Source organism: Taudactylus pleione, unplaced genomic scaffold, assembly GCF_031769625.1.
Source record: "Taudactylus pleione unplaced genomic scaffold, aTauple2 ptg000500l, whole genome shotgun sequence".
In the NCBI taxonomy this organism is placed as follows: Eukaryota; Metazoa; Chordata; class Amphibia; order Anura; family Myobatrachidae; genus Taudactylus; species Taudactylus pleione.
In genome coordinates this window covers 3,542,986-3,569,886 of record NW_028284902.1, presented here as the reverse complement: position 1 = coordinate 3,569,886, position 26,901 = coordinate 3,542,986, and the positions used below count along the sequence as shown (strand labels likewise).

Genomic DNA, 26,901 nt, shown 5'->3' with positions numbered 1-26,901 from the left:
ATTATCAAAACGAAATACTTAATAAGTAGAGGGGGTGCAACCCTAGTCAACCAGATTAGATTGTACAATTTGGGGAAAAGGTAAAGGAGTTGTTAGGTGGGCGCACAAAAAAAGATGAATAGTAAATAAAATATAACTTTTATTAATTATTAAATTAAAATATATCCCAATTTATTGGGAAATACACAGTGAAATATAAGGATTAAAACTTTATTTAGACAAAACAAACATGTATTATAAAATGGTAGGTCCACTAATGAATTGTTAATAATATAGGGTAATTATATATCTATTGGAATTGGGAATATATTTATTTATAGATGTTGAAAATATTTAGGCAATAGACACAATAATATTATATTACTATCAAGAAATCAACTATTACTGGCTAGTGTTGCCTGGTTATCTCTATAATGTACTTATAACTCCAATCCACTATAATTATTGTATATGAGTAGCGGCTAGAAATTAAGTCCGTGTCAATGGGATGCCAATTATTATAGGAAGTATGTTATTTTAATTTCTTGTAGTTCACATACATTAAATGTAGATATGAATAAATTACATATGGATATCACCATTTGGACTATTGCTGCTAAATGGCAGCAGTATCCATAAATCACTGCTGACAATGATATTAATTGCAGTGGATGATGTCTGGACATATACAAGGTTTATGGAACCTGAATCATACCAAACCATCATCCACTGCAATTAATATCATTGTCAGCAGTAATTTATGGATACTGCTGCCATTTAGCAGCAATAGTCCAAATGGTGATATCCATATGTAATTTATTCATATCTACATTTAATGTATGTGAACTACAAGAAATTAAAATAACATACTTCCTATAATAATTGGCATCCCATTGACGGACTTAATTTCTAGCCGCTACTCTCATACAATAATTATAGTGGATTGGAGTTATAAGTACATTATTGAGATAACCAGGCAACACTAGCCAGTAATAGTTGATTTCTTGATAGTAATATAATATTATTGTGTCTATTGCCTAAATATTTTCAACATCTATAAATAAATATATTCCCAATTCCAATAGATATATAATTACCCTATATTATTAACAATTCATTAGTGGACCTACCGTTTTATAATACATGTTTGTTTTGTCTAAATAAAAAGTTTTAATCCTTATATTTCACTGTGTATTTCCCAATAAATTGGGATATATTTAAATTCAATAATTAATGAAAGTTATATTTTATTTACTATTCATCTTTTTTGTGCGCCCACCTAACAACTCCTTTACCTTTTCCCCAATCCACATAGTTATCTGATTCTGATATATCATTTGGGGAGGCAGAGGACGCAGATCTGTCTCACTGACTCTGTCTCAGGAGAAGAGGAGCCACCCTCTAAACTAAATATACCTGCTCTTGTGAGAGCTGTTAAAACTATTCTACAAATAGAGGATGAACCTGCTCCTAAGAAAAAACATGCACTTTTTAAGCGACAAATGGTTTTACCAGAGTTTCCTCACTCTGACCAGCTATCTGATCACATGAGTGAAGCTTGGAATATGCCCGGTAAGATTTAAAATTCCAAAACGGTTCAGTTCCTTTTACCCGCTTCCAGCTACTGATTGTACTAAATGGGAAGTTCCCCCCAACAGTGGATTTTCATGTAACGCATCTGGTTAAAAATGCCACCTTGCCATTCATACTGCAACCTCTTTGAAGGAGACCACAGATAGACCTATAGAAGCTTGTCATAAATCTATATACTCTCTTACAGGAGCTATTACTCGTCCTGCTAGGGCTACGGCCTGGGTGGCAAAAGCCATTGAGAGTTGGACAGAGGCCCTAGAAGAGACTTTTCCCCCCTGATGCTTCAAGGGAACAGCTGTCCTACATATCTCACATCAGAGATGGAGCCTCCTACTTAGGTGAAGCTGCTATAATATGAATACGGCTCTCCTGGCCTCCAGGATATCTTCCACTTCGGTTGTGGCCCCATATTCTTTGGCTACGTTCCTGGAAAGCAGATTCAGAATCAACACGGGCTCTAGAGTCTCTGCCTTATGCAGTAGACATCCTATTTGGTCCAGAATTGTATACTATTGTGACTACTTTGGCGACTAACAAGGCTGCATTCCTGCCCTCTGCATATAATACAAAGCCGCGGACATCATTCTTTCAGTCCTTTTGCCCTCAAGGCAAAACCTAGGGTCAGTCCTTTCCACTGCAACACACATCAGCCAAGGCCTCCAAGCCTAGGGCCAAACAAGCTTGGGCTACTAGACGTCCATCTGCCAAATCTGAGGACAAGTGTGCAGCCTGACATGGCAGGCCTCTCCCTGAGGGATCCCAGGGTGGGAGGCCGACTTCTTCAATTAGCCCAGGCTTAGCATCAAACCACGTCAGATGCCTGGGTAAGAGAAGTGGTCACCCATGGATACGCCCTCTCCTTCCTGAGGTGACATCCCCAGCTGTTCTTTTGCACAGGACCTCCATCGGCCCTGCTGCCCCAAAAAGCCATTCAGTCCTTACTGAACTCGGGTAATAATTCAGGTCCCCTCCTCACAACTGGGCAAGGGTTATTATTCTACCCTTTTCTTCGTTCTAAAGCTCAATGGGTCTCATCGGCCTATCCTCAACCTCAAATCTCTGAACAAGTTTGTCAGGATGCCCAGATTTCGTATGGAAACCCTCCGTTCTATTATTCTAGCTATGGATCCGGGAGGGTTTATGGTATCCCTAGATATTCAAGACCCTTACCTACATGTACTTATAACGCCTTCTCATCAACAATATCTTCGGTTTGCTACACGGCAGCGAGATTACTAATTTCAGACTCTGCCGTTTGACCTCTCGACGGCCCCTCGGGTCTTTACCAAGATCATGGCAGTAATGGCGGCCTCTCTTCGTCGTCAAGGGATCAAATTGTTTCCGTACCTGGACGATCTCTTGCTGTTGGCCAGCTCACCAGAGACTCTTCACCGCCATCTGCAGGTAACCATTGCCTTTCTATAAATGCACAGTTTGCTGATCAACTGGAAAGTGTCTACCCTGACACCCTCTCAAAGGATGATACATTTGGGAGCTCTCCTGGACTCTCGAATTCAGAGAATCTTCTGAACATCGGACAAGATTTCAGCACTGCAGCACAGGCTACGCAGACTGCTCCACAATCGCCGAGTGTCGATTCACTCTGCAATGCAGTCCTTGAAATCAATGGTCTCCACCTTCCACATGGTGGAATTCGCCCAGGCCACTACAACACCTGATCCTCTCCAGGTGTTACAGGCTACCTCATCTTCTCATATCCCAGATGATGAGCCTCCCCCCCAGAGGTTCGCCTGTCCCTATCCTGGTTGCTACAGACTTCCCACTTGAACAAGGGTCATCCCTTTTGGATTTCGGACTGGGCTCTACTCACCACATACACAAGTCTCCGAGGGTGGGGAGCAGTATCCGGCCAGCACTCCTTCCAGGGCCGATGGTCCCCAGTCGAGGCAGTGCTACCAATCAATATCCTGGAACTTCGAGCCATCTACAGAGCTCTCATTCTGGCTCAGGACATTTGAAAAAACAGGCTGTACAAGTACAGTCCGACAGCGCCACAGCTCTGGCCTACCTCAATCACCATGGGGGCACTCGAAGTCAGTCAGCAATGTCAGAAGTGTCCCGCATTCTCACATGGGCCGAACACAATCTCTCAGCCATCTCCACAGGGTTCATCCCGGGGATTTTCAATTGGGAAGCGGATTTCCTCAGCCGTCACGACGTGCACGCAGGAGAATGGTCTCTACATCCAGAAGTATTTCAGCTTCTGGTGGACAAATGGGGTCTTACAGAAGTGGATCTCATGGCCTCAAGACACAACCACAAATTTCCAGTTTATGGAGCCAGAACAAAGGACCCAGACGCGGCCTTCATAGATGCCTTGTTGGTGAAATGGAACTTCCAGTTGGCATATCTCTTCCCTCCAATTTCCCTGCTTCCGCGAGTGCTTCGGAAGTTCAGACAGGAGGGGGGCATAGTTCTGTTAATAGCTCCGGCTCCCCATAGACATTCCTCTTCTACTTCCTCTACGATTAGACCTGTTGTCTTAGGGCCCATGTCTACATCCGGACCTGGCCCGTCTGTGGCTCTTGAAACCTCTCTGAGGGTTTCTCCAGCTCTGTGGTCCAGACCATGTATACCGGCCTCAGCCAGGATTTACCACAGAATATGGCATAGATATTTCCAATGGTGTGCTCCAATAAACTATGACCCTCAAGTCTTTAAAGTTTCTCGTATTCTTGCCTTTCTTCAGGCTGGTCTAGATCTAGGCCTCTGCCTAGTATCTCTGAAAGTGCAGGTCTCTGCATTGTCTATCTGGTTTCAGCGCAGAATTGCTACAATACCGGATGTTCACACCTTCATGCAAGGTGTTCTACGTATACAACCTCCCTTTGTCCCTCCTGTTTCTCCATGGGATTTGTCAGTGGTGCTCAAAGCACTTCAGGAACCTCCATTCGTACCCCTGGAATCAGTGGATGTCAAATAGTTCGCTGCGAAGACTTTCTTCTTCAGGGTCCATAGGGGGTCCGCAGGGTTGACCTTGGGGTATAGCTGGATCTGGGTCCAAGGGCACCACGCAGTTAAAGCTTTAGCTTCTCCCAGGATGCACTGGGTCCATCCTTCTTTATACCCGCCCTCGAGCCACAGGCACCTCGATTTTAGTTGGTGCCCGGCTGGAGTCGTGTCACCCTTAGCACAGGGGGGCTGCTTAGCAGCCCCTAGGTTTATTTTAAGAGGTTTTTTTTAAATTGAATAAAAATTTTTTAACTGACTCTTCAGAGCTGCAGCGTCGGACTGTCCATTGGACGTCCAAGCTGCCGCTTCTACACCCTGCCGGCGCTGCGACGCAAGTACAGATCTGGGGATCGCAGTGGGACCCCAGAGTCTGTACTAGCTGGATTCTGGAGGAATCCCTAGGCTGCTGCCGGATCGCCGGGGAACAGGTAAGACACCCGCGAGTGCAAATGCAGTCTTCAGTCTCTAAGTACAGACCGGAGGCGCTAGCTGTGGTGGCGGGCTCCCCCTCCATGGAGGCATACCCCGCGAGTCCACTAGACCACCAGGGATAACAGCGGGAGCCGGCATCCCGGGGGGTTATTTGCTAGCCAGGGGAGGCAGTCTCCCCTGTCTAGCGGCTCCTCCCCCAGCTCAGCGCGCCTTTCTGCTCGGGTCCGGCGTCGCTGAGCTGCTTCCTCCTTCGGCCACTCCTCCTCTGAGGTCTCCGGCGGCCATCTTTTCTCATAGTGGCAGTGCAGATCTCTCAGGTAACGTGCGGACTGGTCCCCCTGTGTACCTCTCCCCTGCTAGGACAGCACTATAGCCCTCCCAGACACTGAATCTGGGCAGGTTGATTGTAATGACAAGGTGCAGTGAGTATTACTTTCTGCATTGTATGTGACTTTTGCTAGTGCTGAATGTCTGTGCTTTATTTCTAAATACTGTCAGTCTATACCTATCCCTTTCCTTCTCCTACGGCCCTGGCAGGTGTGTGTGGGAAGGGGTTTTCTTAGATCTCACTTATATAAATTCATGTATTTGTGAGGTCGGTCACAAACAGTTGTGTGCCACATGGTGCCATATCTGCGGACCTGTGTGCTGCATGCTCGTAGGTGCGCCAGGAGTAAACCACTGAACTTCCCTACTGTGTTGAGATAGATAGATAGATAGATGTGTGTATATGTATATATATATATATATATATATATATATATATATATATATATATAGCAACAGAACCAAAAGTTTGCCCACCAGGATAAACTAAAGGAACCAGCACACCACCATGTATATTTCAATCAAGCATATTGAATTTTAATAGAAAAAACACTTAAAAAGCCATCATCAAAAAAATAGTCATTAGTACTCATCCAAACTGGAGACTTAAGACAGTGTAAGAAGAGATGAGAACCGGCCATCCCGACGGGCCGTTTCGGCACATATAGCCTTTTTCAAGGGTCAGCCTTAGTAATGTACTGTGTAATGAGGCTTAATATAGCACAAGTAATCAGTAGACATCGTACTCACCTGTCCGTGTGCGCGCGGTCGTCAAGTGCCATCACCTGGAAACATCACCCACAAGGAACCAATGTACACACCATTGTTTCCAGAGGACTCACTGAAGGTTCCGCTGAACCGGAAGTGACACGACGGGATCGCCGCTTGTCAACATCCGGTCAGACGGAACCCAGTATAGCCTACAACAGAAGCAAGGGGAGTGTCTAGGCTCACTCGGGGGGAGTTAACCGGTGGTCAAGACAGCACGTACACAAACAGACATCATACTAAACAAATAACACATAATGTATACATCCCCAAAATCAAACACATCTAGATATGAACTAGATATGATCCACACACCTTAGATGTGTTTGATTTTGGGGATGTATACATTGTGTTATTTGTTTAGTATGATGTCTGTTTGTGTACGTGCTGTCATCTTGACCACCGGTTAACTCCCCCCCTGAGTGAGCCTAGACACTCCCCTTGCTTCTGTTGTAGGCTATACTGGGTTCCGTCTGACCGGATGTTGACAAGCGGCGATCCCGTCGCGTCACTTCCGATTCAGCGGAACCTTCAGTGAGTCCTCTGGAAACAATGGTGTGTACATTAGTTCCTTGTGGGTGATGTTATTTTTTTGATTGCTTTTTAAGTGTTTTTTCTATTAAAATTCAATATGCTTGATTGAAATATACATGGTGGTGTGCTGGTTCCTTTAGTTTATCCTGGTGGGCAAACTTTTGGTTCTGTTGCTGGACTTATGATTGGATCTATCTATCATATATATATATATATATATATATATATATATATATATATCAGCAAACAGGATCAGTGTCACTCTCCGGTCTGGTAAATTAAAATCGAAGCCAGAAGCCAGTCACTGGGTCAACGTATGTCCTGATGACGAGTTTTCCATTAAACTTGAAACGTTGACCCAGTGGCTGGCTTAGATTTTTATTTACAAGACCGGAGAGTGACACTGATCCTGTTTGCTGCTTTAAATTTTCCTTAGTGTGCACCACGGCGAGTATGCCTTATTTTACAGGAGTGCCTACCCCTGCTGTATTTTTATATATATATATTATATTATATTATATTAGTAATAAGTCCAATATGGACAAAATCCAGCACACTTCTCTAGAAAAATGTTTATTTATTAATCTTACCATCAGGGTTTGAAAGAAGCCATACTAAAAATAAGTTGGAATACTTAGCACATATTGTTCAAAGTTTGATAGCCTTCAAAGGGCGCAGGGAGCCAGCTCTGAACCCGGTAGGTTCCAACAGCGGTTTCGGAAGGCAACCCGACACAGCTGTTGGAACCTACCGGGTTCAGAGCATGGCTCCCCGCGCCCTTTGAAGGCTATCAAACTTTGAACAATATGTGCTAAGTATTCTAACTTATTTTTACTATGGCTTGTTTCAAACACTGATGGGAAGATTAATAAATACCGTTTTTTCTAGAGAAGTGTGCTGGATTTTGTCCATATTGGACTTATTACTACAAATGATGCTATCTTGGCACCTGCAGTTACGTTTTACAAAAGTTATGTGTGAGACCTATTTTTTTGCATATATATATATTTTATCATGTCTGACGAGGAAGTTGAGCGCTCCGTGTCTCCCTCTCTGTTCTCCTGCAGACGCTGCGCTGCAGGGGTAAATAAGGAGGATTCATCACAGGATGGACTGTGGGAGGTGCCATCAGTTACCTGGTCTCTCTAACCCCCCCACTTTCGGGACAGGACCCTCCTTGGGCGGTGTTTTCTCAGGTGCTGGCTTCCATCGCAGACCGTCTGGCGGTCCCGACTGCTCTCCCCCATTTGGGGTTACCCCAACCAGACATCACCCCCTTCTCAGGGTATAATGCATTTATTGCAGTCTCCCCCCTCAGACTGTTAATCCATATACAGGGTTACCTATGTATATTCAGTCTCCTCCACTGACACAGCAGTCCGTCATTCCATTTCAGGGTCTCCCGCAGGCGTATCAACCACCATGGTTGGATGTGTTCCCCAGTTCAGTCCAGAGTTTGGCGGCCTCATCTTCAGCCTTTCATACTATGCAACGGAGTGACAAGCCTCAGAAGGCGTCTAAACGCCCTGTTACAGTATGTCATCCCAATCTGCACAACTATCAGACTCGGATGTGTCCTCGGATGATGGGGAATTGCCTGAGGACTCTGACTCGGATTCCCCTGTCCGGGAGGTGGAAACTAAATCTTCCATTAATGTGCCGGCATTGGTAAGGGCGGTGCTGTCCATTCTTGATATAGAGGTGTCACGGCTGCCGACACTTGAGACTCCTGGAAGGAGGCAGGCCTACTAGGCACAGTAAACTAGGGTGGTTTTAGGAATGACCTTTTCATGAAATCTCAGTGGCACAGGATAAAAGTAACAAGAAGACCTGAAAGTAACGTTGCACAGACACTGAGACACAGTTAATGACAGGCTTTATACTAGAGGTCTGTGATCCATAGGAAGTTCAGAACATGTGACCCAAATTTAATCAGGTTTGAGATAATGAGCAATCTAGGAATCCCACAACCTGACCACACCTTGGAAACAGACGATCACTTTAACCCTCTATCCCCTGTATGTGAAGAACGCCAGCAAGCAGGATAGGTCTTCCAACGACCACAAAGGAACTTTGACAAAAGTAGTCTCTCTTTATGTACTGAAATAGTCGCAGTCCTGACAAGAGGTTGACGCACCGGCCCCTAAATCCAAGTATCCAAATTTTAAGCAGGCAAAAGTGACTTTGGCTGTTTTTCCTCTATCTGACCAGCTGACTGATCATATAGCAGAGGCCTGGCAGTCACCTAGTAAAAGGTTCCAGCCGCAAAAACATTTGGTGTCTAGTTATCAGTTTCCTGCAAATCATTGCAAAAAGTGGGAAACCCCGCCTGCGGTGGATTCTAATGTTACTCGCTTAATCAAGAGTGCTACCTTGCCTATGCCTTCCATTTCATCCCTAAAAGATCCCACAGACAGGAAAGTGGAGACTTGTTTAAAATCAATCTATTCTCTCTCAGGGGCGGTGGCCCGTCCGTCCATGGCCATCTCTTGGGTGGCTAAAGCCATTGAGAGCTGGGCCAATGTACTGGAAGATACTTTTCCTGAGGAAGCTCCGGAGGTTCAGAGAGCTTTAGTGGGACAGATATTGGAGAAGCGTCTTTGGATGCCAGTCTTTTGACTTCCAGAGTATCTGCTGCAGCGGTGTCTGCTCGCCGGTCTTTGTGGCTACGTTCTTGGAGACCGGATGCGGATTCCAAGAAAGGCCTGCAGGCCTTACCCTTTAATGGGGAGATTTTGTTCGGCCCAGACCTGGACAAAATTGTTGATAACCTGGCAAAGTCTAAGTCTGCTTTTCTGCCATCGGCGGCTGCGCCTTCTAAGGCTAGGACCTCGGCCTTTCGGTCCTTTCGTACTAAAGGGAAGTTCAAGGGTCAGTCCTTCCCGAGACAGTCGACAACCAAGGCCGCCCCTAAACCAAAGAAGCAGGCCTGGAGTGCTAGACGCCCTGCTTCCAAGCCAGAGGATAAGCCTTCAGCCTGATGGGACGGGCCTCCCTCTAGGGGAACCCAGAGTGGGAGGCCGACTTCTTAAATTCGCCCAGTGCTGTGCAGTACCACCACGGATGCTTGGGTACGAGAAGTGGTTTCTCAGGGGTACGCCCTTTCCTTTAGTCACAGACCCCCCCCACCAGTTCTTCTGCACGAGTGTTTCTCAGGACAAGACCAAGGCCTTGCAGATTCAGGGAGCCATGGAGCCCTTGCTGAAAGTAGGGGTCATTGTTCCCGTTCCGCTTTCTCAACGTGGGACAGGTTATTACTCTATTCTGTTTCTGGTTCAGAAACCCAATGGGTCTCATCGACCTATCCTCAACCTGAAGTCGCTGAACAAGTTCCTCAGCGTGCCCAAATTCAGGATGGAAACTTTGCGTTCCATCATTCTGGATATGGAACCGGGGGATTATATGGTCTCCCTGTACATCCAGGACGCCTACCTCCATGTTCCTATAGCACCTTCACACCAGCAGTATCTGAGGTTTGCTATACGCCAGCATCACTTCCAGTGTCAGGCTCTGCCTTTTGGCCTTTCCACGGCTCCAACGGTGTTCACCAAAATTATGGTTGTCATGGCCGCCCATCTGCGGAGCCAAGGTATACGGCTTCTGCCGTATCTGGACGACCTCCTATTGTTGGCGGGCTCTCCGGAGGAACTTCTGCAACATCTGCACCTGACGATCGCTTGCCTGCAAGCGCAGGGGTGGTTGATAAACTGGAAAAAGTCCTCCCTGTTTCCGAAATCCTGATTCACAAAGGTTGGTCCATTTGGGAGCCCTTCTGGATTCTCATCAGCAAAGGATATTTCTGACTCCAGAAAAGATTTCCTCCCTACAACTACGAGTGCGCAGTTGCCTGAGGAGTTGCCAAGTGTCTTTTCACTCGGCAATGAGGGTCCTGGGGTCCATGGTGTCGGCATTCGACATGGTGGAATATGCCCAGTTCCATTCCAGGCCCCTGCAGGGACTGATTCTATCCAAATGGAACGGGTTACCACACCGGATCCGGACTCAGATGCTGGTGTTGTCTCCGGAGGTGCGCCTGTCGCTGGCTTGGTGGATTCAAACATCTTACCTCACCAAGGGTCGCCCCTTTTGAATCCTGGACTGGGTTCTGCTCACGACAGATGGCAGTCTCCGGAGTTGGGGTGCAGTGACAGGTCCACTTTCACTTCAGGGCCGCTGAACTGTGGAAGAAACGGTTCTTCCCATCAACATTCTGGAACTTCGGGCCGTGTACAGGGCCTTCCAGTTGTCCAGTCACGCTCTTCAAGGAAGGGCTGTGCAAGTTCAGTCCGAAAATGCCACCACGGTGGCGTACATCAACCGTCAAGGGGGAACTTGCAGTCGAGCAACGATTTCAGAGGTGTCACGCATCCTGTCTTGGGCGGAGTGCCACCTTCAGGCCATCTCGGCAGTCTTCATTCCAAGAGTCCTCAATTAGGATGCGGACTTCCTCAGCCGTCACGGCGTGCATCCAGGGGAATGGTCGCTTCACCCTGAGGTGTTTCAACTACTCGTGGACAGGTGGGGACTGCCGGACGACCTCATGGCCTCCCGTCACAATCACAAGTTTCCTGTGTACGGGTCCAGGACAAGAGATGCTGGTGCACGCCTGGTGGACACGCTGTTAGTGACATGGACCTTTCAGCTGGCATATCTATTCCCTTCGATATCCCTGCTTCCTCAGGTCCTTCAGAAATTCAAACAGGACGGCGGCATGCTTCTGCTGGTGGCTCCGGCTTGGCCCAGACTTCCTTGGTACTCCGATCCAACGCTCCGTTCCCTCTGCCTTAACGTCGGGACCTGTTGTCTCAGGGTCCCTGCCTTTACCCGGGTCGTCTGTCTTTGACAGCGTGGCTCTTGAGACATCAGGCTTAAGGTCCCCAGGGTTTTTCCAGCTCAGTCATCAGCACAATGCTACAGGCGCGCAAGCCTGCTTCTGCCAGAATTTACCACAGAGTGTGGCATGCTTATTTTCAGTGGTGTGAGTCCAGAAACTACGATCCTCAGGTGTTTCGTGTTTCTAGGATTTTGGCGTTCCTTCAGTCTGGTTTGGACCTAGGCTTACGCCCAGCTTCTTTGAAAGTTCATGTGTCTGCACTAGATATGTGGTTTCAGCGTAGGATAGCTACACTGCCAGATGTCCACACCTTTTTCTAGGGTGTTCTCAGGATTCAACCTCCCTTTGTTCCCCCATTGGCTCCTTGGGATTTGGCGGTGGTGCTTCGGGCCCTCCAGAGTCCTCCATTCGGACCGCTTGAGTTGGGGGAACTCAAGTGGTTAACAGTTAAGTTTTTCTCCTGGCAATTGCTTCGGCCAGGAGGGTGTCAGAATTGGGGGCACGTTCCTGTCGTCCTCCTTTTCTGAAATTTCACCAGGACATGGTGGTGCTTCGCACTTGTTTTTTTTTTTTTTCCTAAGGTGGTTTCTAAATTCCACATTAATCAGGAAATTGTTGTGCCGGCCTTTCGGTCACCTGACCTCTCGGCTGGTGAGGCCTCCTTAGATGTGGTCCGGGCTCTCCGCATTTATGTGGACCGTAGTTATGTAGTTCCATTAGGAAGTCGGATTCCTTATTTGTCCTCTTTGGATTTCACAAGAGGGGTTGGCCTGTCAACAAACAAACTGTGGCCAGATGGCTTGGTTTGGCTTTCTCTGAGGCTTACTCACAGGCGGGCCTGCCTGTTCCAGCCTCTGTTAAGGCTCACTCTACTCGGTCTGTAGGCCCCTCGTGGGCAGGCCTTGGTGCCTCGGCTGTGCAGCTGTGTAAGGCGGCCACGTGATCTTCCATCCAGACCTTTCTGAGGTTCTATGCTTTTGACACCTTCGCCTCTCAGGATGCATCCTTCGGGTGACGGATTCTCCATTCAGCACAAGAGCGTCCCCGCCCTTAGTTGGACTGCTTTGGGACATCCCCAAGGTCAACCCTGTGGACCCTGAAGAAGAAAATGAGAGAGATGGTAAGAAGTTGAACTTACCTTTGTTATCTCTCTTTCTTTGAGGTCCACAGGGCGCCTGCTGTGATGCACCTGGCTTCATATGGGCGGTGTGGCTGGTCACCGGTTTTCAATCTCCCTTTCTGTGAGTATGGTTCTTGTGTGTTCCAGTCTTCCTTCTCTCTGTTTTTCCTCCTCCGGTCTTGGCTACTTACCAACTGAGGTACCTGTGGCTCGGGGGCGGGGTATAGAAGAGGATGGACCCAGTGCATCCTGAGAGCAGCTAAAGCTTTAACTGCGTGGTAGTAAAAAAAGTAGATAGTGAAAACCATGCGCCAATTACAAGCAGCTACGTGTAGGGGATAGCTAAAGAAGGTGTTCCCAATTCTCCATTACAACCATAGCATAATAAATCAGCAATCCCTTAAACATGCGCTGTAATATACATTACATCAAAGGATCATAGTGGATGTTCCTTGGATTTTAGGATTTCAATCTCCAATAGTACCTCAGATACCCACAAAATAATTATCAGAAGGTGGTAAGAACTGGCAACGCGTTGGTACAGGGGACACCGGGCGGCACTGGACAGCCTATTGCCAGGACACTTGAGTGGAGACACCGGTGCAGTATCCGGAGACCACACGGTGTAATTACATTCACGTGCTCTTAAAGAACTGTCTGTTGCCATAAACACAGCCAAAAATGTTTATAGCGCTTTCTGTGATACTTTGTCAGTGACGGGGAAACATTTTAAAACTACACAAAGTATCACGGAAAGCGCTATAAACATTTTTGTCTGTGTCTATGTATTGAGTGTATCATATGTCAAACATTGCTGGTCCACATATTAAATACTGCATGACATTCAACTTTAGACCATCGCCATTACACTACACATCAAAGCTACATAATTACAAGCGCCTCTGTCAAAATATTAACTTTAGATACTAGCCAGTTGTACTGACTAAATTAATAGAGAGCGGCTTAAACCTAATTGGGAGCGCAAGATCTTTTTATGTGATTCCTCAGTGTACCCGTCTTCCTTCTCTCCTGTCCGGAGCATCCTGGGATTGAAAAGCTTTGCTGTGGTGTTCTCCAGGTCCCACCTACACCCCAATGTCTCCCTGTGGACCCTATGGACTTTGAACGAAGGTAAGTTTTACTATAACTCTCCTTTTCCCACGGTCTAATGACAGGCCATGAGGAATCTCTTATTTAATATGCTATTTTCATATGCCGCTAACAGTTGATACATTTTGTACACAACATAAGTAATGTGCGGCTCTGCATACAGCTCAGATTAGGTTTGTTTGTGTAGGGGAGGGGCAGTTCACACAGACTAGGCCTGATTTTGACTCGTGCAGGTCCAAACGCATCCGCATCTAGCGTGTTTTTATTTTTTGCATACTACGCATGTGTCACTGGTGCATTTGCATATTTGTGACTGTATGCACAATTCAGAGTTGTACACATGTCGGCTATTCCTCTGCAGCCACTAAAACAAGAGATATGGTAAGAACTTACCTTTGTTATCTCTGTTTCTACGAAGTCCATAGGGTCCACAGGGTTGACCTTGGGGTTATAGCTGGAACAGGATCCATGGGCACCACACAGTTAAGCTTTTAGCTCCCAGGATGCACTTGGGTCCTCCTCTATACCCCGCCCCCTAGCCACAGGCACCCCAGTTGGTAAGCAGCCTAGGCCGGAGGAGAATATGGAACAGAGAGAAGGAAGACTGGAACACACAAGAAACCATACTCACAGCAATAGGAGACGGAAAACCGGTGACCAGCCACACAGCCCATTTGAAGCCAGGTGCGTCAGGGCGGGCGCCCTGTGGACCCTATGGACTTCGTAGAAACAGAGATAACAAAGGTAAGTTCTTACCATATCTCTTGTTTTCTACTTCAGGGTCCATAGGGGGTCCACAGGGTTGACCTTGGGGATGTCCCAAAGCAGTACAACTAAGGGCGGGGACGCTCCTGTGCTGAAAGGAGTACCCGGCGCCCAAAGGATGCATCCTGAGAGGCAAAGGTGTCAAACGCATAGAACCTCAAAAACGTTTGAATTGAAGACCAAGTGGCCGCCCTACACAGCTGAACAGCAGAAGCGCCACGTCTAGCAGCCCAAGAGGGACCCACAGAACGAGTGGAATGAGCCTTAACAGAGGCTGGCACAGGTAAGCCCTCCTGTGCATAAGCCTCACAAATAACGGAACGAAGCCAACGGGCTAACGTTTGTTTGTTGGCAGGCCAACCCCTCTTGTGAAAACCAAAGAGGATAAACAAGGAATCAGACTTCCTAACCGAAGCCGTCCGGTCTACATAAATTCTAAGCGCCCGGACCACATCTAAGGAAGTCTCACCAGCTGAAAGATCAGGGGACTGAAAAGCTGGCACAACAAGTTCCTGATTAATATGGAACTTCGAGACCACTTTGGGCAAAAACTCAGGACGAGTGCGGAGCACCGCTCTGTCCTGGTGAAAAATTAGGAAAGGAGGGCGACAGGAAAGCGCCCCCAATTCAGACACCCTCCTGGCCGAAGCAATTGCCAGGAGAAAAACCGTCTTAAATGTCAGCCACTTGAGCTCCACCGCCTCAAGAGGCTCAAACGGAGGACCCTGCAGGACCCGTAGCACCACCGCCAAGTCCCAAGGAGCCACCGGAGGCACAAAGGGAGGCTGGATCCTGATAACACCTTGGAAAAAGGTGTGAACGTCTGGTAGTATTGCAATCCGCCGTTGAAACCACACGGACAAGGCGGACACATGAACCTTCAGAGATGCAAGGCGTAAGCCGAGATCCAATCCTGACTGAAGAAATTCCAAGATCCTAGAAACTCGGAACACCTGAGGATCATAAAGTCTGGACTCACACCACTGAAAGTAAGTGTGCCACACTCTGTGATAAATCCGTGCTGAAGCAGGCTTGCGTGCCCTGAGCATCGTACCAATAACCGAACTGGAGAAGCCCCGAGACCTCAAGACGGCTGTCTCAAGAGCCACGCCGTCAAAGACAGCCGACCCAGATCCGGGTAAAGGCAGGGCCCCTGAGACAACAGGTCCCGACGTTGAGGAAGAAGGTACGGAACGTCGATGGAGAGGCTCCTCAGATCGGAGTACCAAGGACGTCTGGGCCAGGCCGGAGCTACCAGCACGAGCATGCCGCCGTCCTGCTTGAATTTCCGCAGAACCCGAGGAAGCAGGGATATCGGAGGAAACAGATACGCCAGGTGAAACGTCCATGTCAGCGACAGCGCGTCCACCAGACTTGCACCTGCGTCTCTTGTCCTTGACCCGTAAACGGGCAACTTGTGATTGTGACGGGAGGCCATCAAGTCCAGCTCCGGCAGTCCCCACCTGTCCACGAGTAGCTGAAACACCTCTGGGTGAAGCGACCATTCCCCGGGATGCACGTCGTGACGGCTGAGGAAGTCCGCCTCCCAATTGAGGACTCCGGGGATGAAGACCGCCGAGATCACTGGAATGTGACCCTCCGCCCAAGACAGGATACGAGACACCTCCGACATCGCTGCCTGACTGCGAGTTCCGCCTTGGTGATTGATATACGCCACCGTGGTGGCGTTGTCGGACTGCACCTGTACCGCCCTTCCGTGAAGAGCGGGGCCGGACGACTGCAGGGCCTTGTATACTGCCCGCAGTTCCAGGATGTTGATGGGGAGAAGTGCTTCTTCCGCTGACCAACGACCCTGAAGCGACAAAGAGCCGGTCACTGCCCCCCAACCCCGGAGACTGGCATCCGTCGTGAGCAGGACCCAGTCCGGGACCCAAAATGGGCGCCCCTCGACCAGATGAGCTGTCTGAAGCCACCAAGCCAAAGATAGCCGAACGTCCGGAGACAACACCAGCACCTGAGAGCGGATCCGGTGAGGTAACCCGTTCCATTCTGACAGAATCAGCCCCTGCAGGGGCCGGGAATGGAACTGGGCAAATTCCACCATGTCGAATGTCGACACCATGGACCCCAGAACTCTCATAGCCGAATGGACCGACAGGCGGCAACGGCTCAGGCAACTGCGTATCCGCAGCTGTAGTGAGGCAACCTTCTCCGGAGTCAGGAAGATCCTTTGCTGACGCGAATCCAGCAGGGCTCCCAAATGAACCATCCGCTGTGATGGAATCAGGGAGGACTTTTTCCAATTTATCAACCACCCGTGTGCTTGCAGGCAAGCGATCGTCAGGTGGAGATGTTGAAGCAGTACCTCCGGGGAGCTCGCCAGCAACAGGAGGTCGTCCAGGTACGGCAGCAGCCGTACATTCTGGTTCCGAAGATGTGCGGCCATGACCGCCATAATCTTCGTGAACACCCTCGGTGCCGTGGAGAGACCAAAGGGTAGCGCCCGGAACTGATAGTGGTGTTGAAGGATAGCGAACCTCAGATACCGCTGGTGTGAAGATGCTATCGGAACATGGAGGTAGGCGTCCTGGATGTCCAGGGACACCATGTAATCCCCCGGTTCCATCGCCAGAATGATGGAACGTAACGTTTCCATCCTGAACTTGGGAACTCTGAGGAATTTGTTCAGAGACTTCAAGTTGAGGATAGGGCGATGAGAACCATTGGGTTTCTGCACCAGAAACAGAGACGAATAATACCCCGTCCCTCGTTGTGATAGAGGAACGGGAACAATGACCCCTGCTTTCAGCAAGGACTCTATAGCCTCCTGAACCTGTAACGCCTTGGTCTTGTCCTGAGAAGGACTTGTGCAGAAAAACTGGTGGGGTGGTCTGTGCCGAAAAGACAGGGCGTACCCCTGGGAGACCACTTCTCGAACCCAGGCATCCGTGGTGGTATTGTGCCAGCACTGGGCAAATAGAAGAAGTCGGCCTCCCACTCTGAGGTCCCCCAGAGGGAGGCCCGTCCCATCAGGCCGCAGGTTTATCTTCCTGCTTGGAAGAAGGGCGCCGAGCACTCCAGGCTTGCTTCTTGGGTTTAGAGGCCGTCTTACTCGCAGACTGTCTCGGGAAGGACTGACCTTTCGCCTTACCCTGAACCCGAAAGGAACGAAAAGCCGAACTCCGAACCTTAGCAGGCAGTGCCGCCGAAGGGAGGAAGGCCGACTTGGATTTAGCCAGGGTGTCCACTATTTTGTCCAAGTCCGGACCAAATAGTAATTCCCCATTGAAAGGTAAGGCCTCCAGACCTTTCTTTGAATCAGAGTCCGCTCTCCAGGACCGCAACCATAAGGATCGGCGGGCAGACACCGCTGCAGCCGATACCCGCGAGGTCAGCAGACTAGCATCTAAAGAAGCTTCTCCAATGTAAGAAGCGGCGTCCCTCATTTGTCCCAACAACGCCCGCTGGACATCCGGAGCGTCGTCCGGGAAGGTATCTTCCAATGCATTGGCCCACCCCTCAATGGCCTTGGCCACCCAGGAAATGGCCATGGACGGTCGGGCCACCGCCCCGGAGAGGGAGTAAATAGACTTTAAGCAAGTCTCAACTTTCCTGTCCGTGGGATCCTTCAGCGAGGATATCGACGGTAATGGTAAGGTGGCGCCCCGAGTTAAACGGGTGACATGGGAATCCACCGCCAGTGGAGTTTCCCATTTTTTACAATGTGCCTCAGGGAAGGGGTAATTAGAAGCCAACCGCTTCTGAGGAAGGAATCTCTTACTGGGCGCCTGCCAAGCTACCGCCATATGATCCGTCAACTGATCAGACAGGGGAAACACCGCAGAAGCCACCTTAGTTTTTTTGAAACTAGGAAACTTCGACCTAGGAACCGGTGCCTCATCCTCTATAAGAAGAATAGCTCGCACCGCCCTAACTAGTGCTCGCACATTAATGGACGACTTGGTATCCATTTCCTGGACCGAGGCGTCCGAGTCAGTGTCATCAGGGACCTCCCCATCATCTGAGGAACCCTCTGAGTCCGATACCTGAGCAGCCCGTGCCATGAGTGGGCGTTTAGAAATCCTAGAAGGCATGTCAGTCTGCAACATTGACTGAAAAGCCGAGGAAGCGGCCGCCAAATTTTGCACGGAGTTGGAGAGCACATCCACCCATGGTGGAGGCGTCGCCATAGGGGCCTGAAAAGGTACCACAGGCTGCTGCGGCACAGGGGAAGCCTGTATATACATAGGCAACCCCCCAAAGGGACCAACTGATTGAGACCCAGGAGGACTCCGCAATAACTGCGGGACACCCGGGGAATGGGGGATGGTCGGCTGGGGCACCGCCCTAGTAGGGAGAGCAGTCGGGACCGACAGACGGTCCGCAATAGACACCAGCACTTGAGAAAACATCGCCCACGGTGGTTCCTGCGCCAGAGAAGGTCTGGATGGGCCAGGAGCCACCTGGCATCGACTACACAGGCCATCCTGTGACAAATCCTCCCTATCTACTCCTGCAGAACAGCGTCCGCAGGAGGCCAACACCGGAGCCACTGAGCGCTCAACCTCCTCGTCTGACATGACAGAATATATTATATATCTGGCACCAGGGTAGAAGTAAAACGCACTCACCGGTGTGCTGAACAACAGCCCACAATATGGCACTGAGTAGCACACAACTGTATGTGACGGACCTCACAAATACGTGATCTATATAAGTGAGGTCAGTAGAAACGCCCCTCCCCCACACACCTGCAGGGCTTGTAGGAGAAGTAAAGGGATAGGTATAAGCTGACAGTAAGCGGAAAATAAGCACAGACAGGCAGCACTAGCAAAAAGTCACATACCATGCAGGAAGATATACTCACTGCACCTTTACACTACAATCAACCTGCCCAGATTCAGTGTCTGGGAGGGCTATAGTGCTGTGTACGCTGTCCTTAATCAGGGGAGAGGTACACAGGGGGACCGGTCCGCGTGCTCCCTGAGATCTGCGCTGCCACTGGGAAAATGGCCGCTGGAGACCTCAGAGGAGGAGTGGCCGAGGAATCTGCAGCTCAGCGACGCCAGACTGCGTGCTGAAAGGCGCGCTGAGCTGAGGGGAGGAGCCGCTGACAGGGAAGGCTTCCTCCCCTGGCTGGCCATTAACCCCAGGGATGCTGGCTTCCCGCTTGCCGGTTATCCCTGGTGGTCTAGTGGTCCCACAGGTTATGGGGGGGCCCGCCGCCACTGCCAGCAGCCTCCGGTCTGTCCCCCGGACCGGAGGCTAAAGGACTGCATTTAAGGCATTCCGCGCGCCGCCGCTAGCCAGCGACGCGCGGCTTACCTGAATCCCCGGCGACTCCGGCAGCAGTCCTGGGAGGTAGACAGAGTCCGGCTAGTACGGACTCTGCCCTCCCGCCGCGATCCCCAGATCAGTACTGGCGTCGCGGCGCCAGTCGGGGATCAGAGCGGCAGCGTGGGCGTCTGTACAGACAGCCCTTCGCTGCCGTCTGTAGTAAAAATAGATTAAAAATAAATAAAATTTAACTTAAAATAAATTTTTTTCTGGGCTGCTCCTGCAGCCCCCCTGCGCGGTGACCGACTCCGGCCGGGCACCAGCTTACACTGGGGTGCCTGTGGCTCGGGGGCGGGGTATAGAGGAGGACCCAAGTGCATCCTGGGAGCTAAAAGCTTAACTGTGTGGTGCCCATGGATCCTGTTCCAGCTATAACCCCAAGGTCAACCCTGTGGACCCCCTATGGACCCTGAAGTAGAAAAGGGCATTTCTGTGTGGAAACTGGGCAGCAACACTGACAATGCAAGAGGACAGTTAGTTGGGTTTGTCATGTAGTCAGGCTTACTTGCAATTCATCTTACATGGGCATTTTGTATGCCAAATTCAGGCGGATCTCATGAACCTAGCATATGGGATAGGTGTAAGTGCCGGTGATCAAGACGACTATTGTCCCAGTCTGTTCATGGCAAAGTAAAGTTTTTATTTAAAGGGACATCTCCACCTTTCTGCGCAGAGTGACGTGGAGTAAGTCAAGTAGATCTCTGGATTTTCATAAGCATTACAGGATATCTTTATACACATAATTATAGAATCATTTACAGATGGGTGTTTACAATACAGGCAGTGCTTAAAGTGGTCCTAGAGAAGTGGGAGAACCCACCACCCGACCCCTCCCCTCTGTGCTTTTTTAATAAAGGGACAGCGTGTGCCGAAAAAAGGCCATGGTCACAATTCCCAATTCAAATTATGCCACACAGTAGCACAATCTTATCCACATTACACTGCATATAGTGCCCCCGATTCCAAACACAGCCCCATAGTAGTGTCCTTTATTCATTTTCTACACAGTAGTGCCCCTTATACACAATGCTGACAGTAGTAGTGCCCCTTATGCAATGCCCAGTGTAGTGGTGCCCCTTATGCAATGCCCCCAGTAGTGGTGCCCCTTACACAGAGCCTCCAGTTGTGTTAGTGCCCTTATGCAATGCCCAAGTAGTGGTGCCTCTTATGTGGTACCCCTTATGCAATGCCCACAGTGGTGGTGCCCCTTATGCAGTGCCCACAGGAGTGGTGCCTTTTATACAGTGCCCCCAGTAGTAATACTCCCTGTAGTAGTGCCCCCTGTAGTAGTGCCGCTCACACAAAAAAAAAATACTTACCTTACGCTCCTGCGACCATGGCCTTCCTACAGGCTGCTCCTCAGAACTATGACGTCTATCCCATAGTGCACACTGCGGAAGCTGGAGCTCAGGAGTGAACTCCGGCTTCTGTTGGTGCTGTAGGGAAGGAACCGGGCACCAGCTGTTAACAAAATCGCAGTGGGCACCCGGCAAATGGAGCCTCCGGGCTGAGGTGGGCCGGAGGAGCCGGAATTGGTTCCATCTCCAAATAGAAGTGACAGAACGAAGTTCTAGCCCACTTACCTGCATACAGGTATTTCATTGGATGATGTAGAGAAAAGGGCTGGGATAATATACAATAATTTATGGAACAGGGATGGCTTATTAAAGAGCATGTAAGCAATAAAGTTGATGAGTCTGTGATCTTTGAGTACTAATGTATAATTCCTTGTTATCTCTGTGGATCCTGGTGACATTGAATGGCTAGGTCAGAGTGACATCCGTAGATGACATGATGTTGGTACTTCTCTTTAACACTATATAGTCGCATTAGCATAGCAATGAACTCGGAAACAGGCCTTCTATGCCTACCTTTTTTAGGGGTGAATTGCTTCTAATGTGACATTAGCCACTCTGAGAGGTGGTTCAACACATGGGATTAAAAGGGGAGATGCATCTCACCTATCTAATCTACATTGAGAGAGTATTCAAGTAGATAAACTGGTCTGCGAGAACCAGAGAAGGTTTATAATTGGTATGACTTGAGAAGTGGAGGAAAGGAAGATTTTAAGAGAATTGAAGAATTGTGGAGGTAATCAAGATAATTAAATTAACTTTCACATTGAATTGGTTTCACTTGAATAAGTTTCTATACGTTCATATAATGTTCATAAATCGTAACCTCTTATTTTAAAGTTCATATTAGTTACTAACATTCTTTATTGTACTGTATTCTCAGTTGTACTTCTAACCCTAATGATGCCTTTACAATGTAGGATAAATGATACAGTGAGTAAAACTGTAACTCTAGATCACCATTGATGCCTATTTGTCCATTTTGTAGGGTGCACACATATTTATACCTAGAGAATATATATCTCTGTAGTTGTAGGAGTCTTGCATTTTAGAAAGTTTTATCGCAAAGAGTTTTTTGGGGGACATTCAACTTTAAAATATTTACATTATATATATATATGTGTGTGTATGTGTGTGTGTAATAATGATTTAGTTTGCAGGTGGATCAGACAACCTCATCACAATAATGACCTTGGTAATAGTGGCGGGCCTGCACCATTATGAAAGTTTTTCATTGCCATACATACAGATAAATAGATTAGGTCTTCAATCTCAGTCCTTTTTTACATGGTTGGAGGGGAAAAAAATTATTATAAAAAATCCCTACCTTGACTTAAAGATTTATAAATGTAATCCCGTTCAACGTGCTCATTTCAATTTTGTCCAAACAATGTCAGATTGGCTTTGAGCAATCATGAATCTTTAACACCACACTGCTCTATCTGTCTTCACAGGTGCGCTTAGCAAAAGTTGTTTGAACCAGCTTGTTACGGCAAGTCTTTTGAGAAGACTAAAACGCTGTCAGACGAATTCTGAAAACCTGCATCTGGGTTCCTGCTGCATGTAATAAATATTTTCTTTGTCAATATATAGGTTTATACTCCTTACTTTCCTAAATTTTCAATTCTCTGCATGCATATCTTTGCTATAAAGAGAACATGCATACTCCTGTCTGGAAGTGGTTTTTGCAATGTCGATTGATAAAATGTCAGCAATTATCACAGGTTTTTTTTTGTTTGTTTTTTTTTGGAGAGTTGGAGTGGGCATTATTTTTCTAATTTGAATTTCAGAAGATAGTTTAGTTAACTTTTTTGTTTTTGCAGTATCAACCATTCTCTGTAAGCATATTTTCTTTCTGCATTGTTGAACATATTAATGCTTCAGTGTTTCTAATAGTCACGTCATTGCTTAAATAAGACTAGGCTGCTGCAATTTACTATGTTAAGATAAAATGCAGTTTTACTTGCCTGGGGTACGCAATTGGCGTAATCTGCCACTGGTGTGAAACCATACACCAGTGATGCCCTTCGGCTTTGTTTCCTTAGCTATACATGCTAAATCCAAGCAGTTTCAGATCTTCTGGTTTCACTGGTGCCTGGTATTGTAGTAGTGCAGGTCCGGATAGTAGTCCTCTTCTAACTGCATTTACCCATAGGAGTGATTATAATGTCAATTAGATTACTATAGTCCTTATTTTGGGGCCAAAACTTTGCAATATCACATAAATTGACTGCTTTTGCAACATGTAGCCAGCTTTGGAATATGGAAACCGGTAGCAGAAATCTAGAACATAAAAGGCTTGGGGGAACCCAGAAGATCTGACAAACAGTACGTCACGGAAGAGTGACAAAATTGCGTTTTATACAACATATTGAATTCCAACCACTAGTAATTGCTTGTTAGTTGGAGTTACTAATTTTTTCAAAGTCTATTGGCCTATTTGTTTTGGCAAGGTATTTTCATTTCTGACCCGTTATTTTCTTGACAACATTGTTTGAGTCTAACAAAAATGAAAACTATATGAAGTTGAACATTTTCCTGTTTGGTATCACATTTATGTAATCTGTGGCACTCTTGCTGCAGATTTACAGATATCCACAAACGAAATGTATTATATGCCAGATCAGTAACATTTATTGGGCCACAGATTGACCAAACTCGATCAGTGTTACACGTTAATAAAAAGCATCATTGACTTGTGTGTTTTCTGTATTTTGTTTATTTGAAATAAATATAAACTCCTCAGAAAATGGTTGGTTTTTGCAGAACAGGCTCCTATTTATATGGATCTCGAGTCAGTGGGGGTGTAAGACAAATGAAGCAAGGACCCCACATGATATGTTTTGTCACATAAAAGGTCAAACCCTCTATTTTCAGTTCCCTGAGCCCCATTGTCTCAAGATGCTATATTTACTTTATTTATACATTCCACAATTACATGTAAATGTGTCAAAAGCTTACCGATCAGACCCTTTCCATAATTCAGTCAGTAAGAGCTCGTTAGCAGACCCAATGAAGGTGCAAAAATAACCTTATTATTATTTACTTTATTAAGAAAGTTAAAATAGCATCTTCACACAATTGGGCTCCGGGGACTGAATATAGAGAATTTAACCTTTTAAACTGGGAGGCCGCAGTACAAGAAACTTTTCAGGGAATTGTTCTGTCGCCTATAGTACAGTAGCAAGAGCAGAGAACCGGGCTTCCCTCAGTGATGGATGGTGTTACTGTATGTATACAGCATCACTGCAAAAAATTGCCCTTTGGTTTAATTTTTTTAATTTTGAATTAAAACCTATGTAACCTCACATTGATCTAGCTGTAGCGCTAAACTGCACAGGTGATTAAATCAACTGAGATTGACTATACAAAACACCTTTCAGGTCAAAGTAGCATTTCCTGTCATTAATCCATATAAAAAATGCACTAATTGGCTATTATTCATCCGTTTATAGATGATTTACACAGTTAATAGCTGGAAGTTCATGAAATGCCTTTGAATTTAAGCCTTGTGTAATTGAAGACTTTAGTCATGCTTGATAGTAATTAAAAATCTGGTATGTAATTCCCCACATAAGAAAGTAGTTCCCAGATTCGGTTTGCATACGAAATGTAAAATCAAATTGCTTTATCACACAGCCATGAGTGCCTGCAGTGTTAGTGGAGTGTACACATTCTAGTGTGGCACGATTTCAGAAAATTCAGTCATTACTATAATGATAAAAATCCAGATTTGGGTTAACTAAAGTTGGAGGCGAGTACATTTGTACTGTGTAAATGTCTCATCTCTGTATTAAATAGTGGTCATCAGGCTCCTCTATAATGTAGCAGTCACTAAGATGCTGTATTGTGTTGGAGTCACTAGGATGCTCTATTGTACCAGTCAATATCATGGTCTATTGTGTAGTGGTCACTAGTATGCTCTCTGTATTATGTAGTGGTGACTAGTATGCTCTCTGTATTATGTAGTGGCCACTAGTATGGCACCTGAAGGTTCAATCCCTCTAATAGGTGCAAGCGCTGCTCCTTCCTCTACTTTACTTTACTTCCCTCACAGAGGAGACTTTTTTTGGCACCCTAGATCCTCTCCAAACAGATGAACCCAAGCGTGGAGCACATAACCAACTAAACCTGGACCTCTGGTGAGTGAATCATTGCCACAGATAGGTCCTGCTCATAACCTAATTTGAAGCAGGATACAGGTAGGCAAAGGAAATATGATTTTATCTTAAACCCTCTTTTATTTTGGACTGATTTGATCTAGCCTATGAAGCCACATTCATAATTTTTTTACAAGGCCACTCTTTTCGTTCCCAATCTGCCATGTTGCCTTTTTGGAATTTGCAATGATAAGCTTCTGACAGGAAAAGCCCACCAAAGAATCTTTCCTGTGGCCTTGGCTTGTTTTGGTTTGTGGACAGCACTGCTCCCTCTGTTTACAAAAAAAAAAAAACATCTTAGTAAATGTAGTGGTTATAGTGACAGATGTTTTTCAAGATGGCCACTGTCACCCAGTATTGTAAAGAGTGAAGCCATCAGGTCAGACCATTTTCCTGATCTGGTGTATAGGAGAATGTGTCACAGTAACATTGCTGGCAGTTGTAATACAGTGGCACCCTTATAAAAGAGATTGAGGTCACTTGAAGAAAGTGCCCACCCATTATATTGGCCTTCTCTTTTTTTTTTTTTTTTTAACTGCAAGGGATTACCCACCCTCACTCTTTGCACTTGGCTCCTGGCAATCTCAAAGGGTGGGGGGATATTGGGAACAAAGGGCCTGATTCAGACCCACTCGCAAGCAGCTGTCCGCTCGCAAGTGGGTCGATGTTGTGCACTGCGCATGCGCACGACGGTGGGAGCTCCGTCGTGCGCATGCGCCAGACGCGACGAGCGAAGGAAAGTCCTTCGCTCGTTGTGTCTGATCAAAGGGGGCGTGCTGTCGATGTTGATTGACAGCACGCCCCCTTTGGTGGGCGTGCCTCCCAGACGGGGGCATTCCCAAGGGAACGCCTACCGTCAGAAGCCGGCCCACTGACATCACTAGTGATGTCAGTGGGAGTGATTTTGGCTCTGATAGAGCCAAAATCACTCCGGGCCTTGCGGTTGAAAACCTCAACCGCAGGCTCCGGCTCGCAGTTTCGATGGTCGCGATGGTCACGACCATCGCGGCCATCAAACTGCACGCTCGTATAGGCTGTGGGTGGTGACCCACAGCTATACGAGCGTCCAGGAGGACGCTCCATAATTATGGAGGGCGGCCCTCATTCAGAGCGTGCGCTCTGCTCAGAGCGTACGGCTCTGAATGAGGGCCACAGTTTTCTATGAGAAGTTCTGTTCAGACCAATATTATTTTATCACCAATGTCACATATTATTTGTAAAACTTTTACACATTTGTTCATATCACATACCTGATAAAATTGTAGACATTCATACATTCATGTAAACGTTCGTAATAATTGTTAAAAATATATATATTTATTGAGTCCATATACAGTATATTGCAATTTGGTCATTCAGTCCAGAGATGAGTATATATTCCAGATACTGGTGTTTAATAGTAGATTCAGATAATTAGTTGTTAATAGCAAATCCCAATAGTTAAGGTGCATACACACACAACGATTTTTTGAACGATCATCGTTAACGAAATCGTTTATCTGCCTGATTTTTAACCAGGAACTGTTTAACCTTGTCATTCAGTCCTCAGACATTCCAAGGTAATACTTTTAAAACAAGAAAAATAGGAGTAGAACATTAAAAGGGCCTTACTGGAGTGCAAGTGTCCCTTCATCCCCAAATACATAACATATT

General features: G+C 47.2%; 1 protein-coding gene across 5 annotated transcripts in view; it reads left to right on the top strand.

Annotated features, from left to right (window-relative positions):
• RBM44 (RNA binding motif protein 44) overlaps positions 1-23,804 on the top strand; it is a 146,443-nt gene extending 122,639 nt beyond the window's left edge. For all 5 annotated transcript variants that reach the window (XM_088449933.1, XM_088449934.1, XM_088449931.1 and 2 more), the window contains one exon: positions 22,543-23,804. The gene's annotated coding sequence lies outside the window, so the exon portion shown is untranslated. The remainder of the gene's footprint in view (positions 1-22,542) is intronic.
• The last annotated feature ends 3,097 nt before the right edge of the window (positions 23,805-26,901 follow it).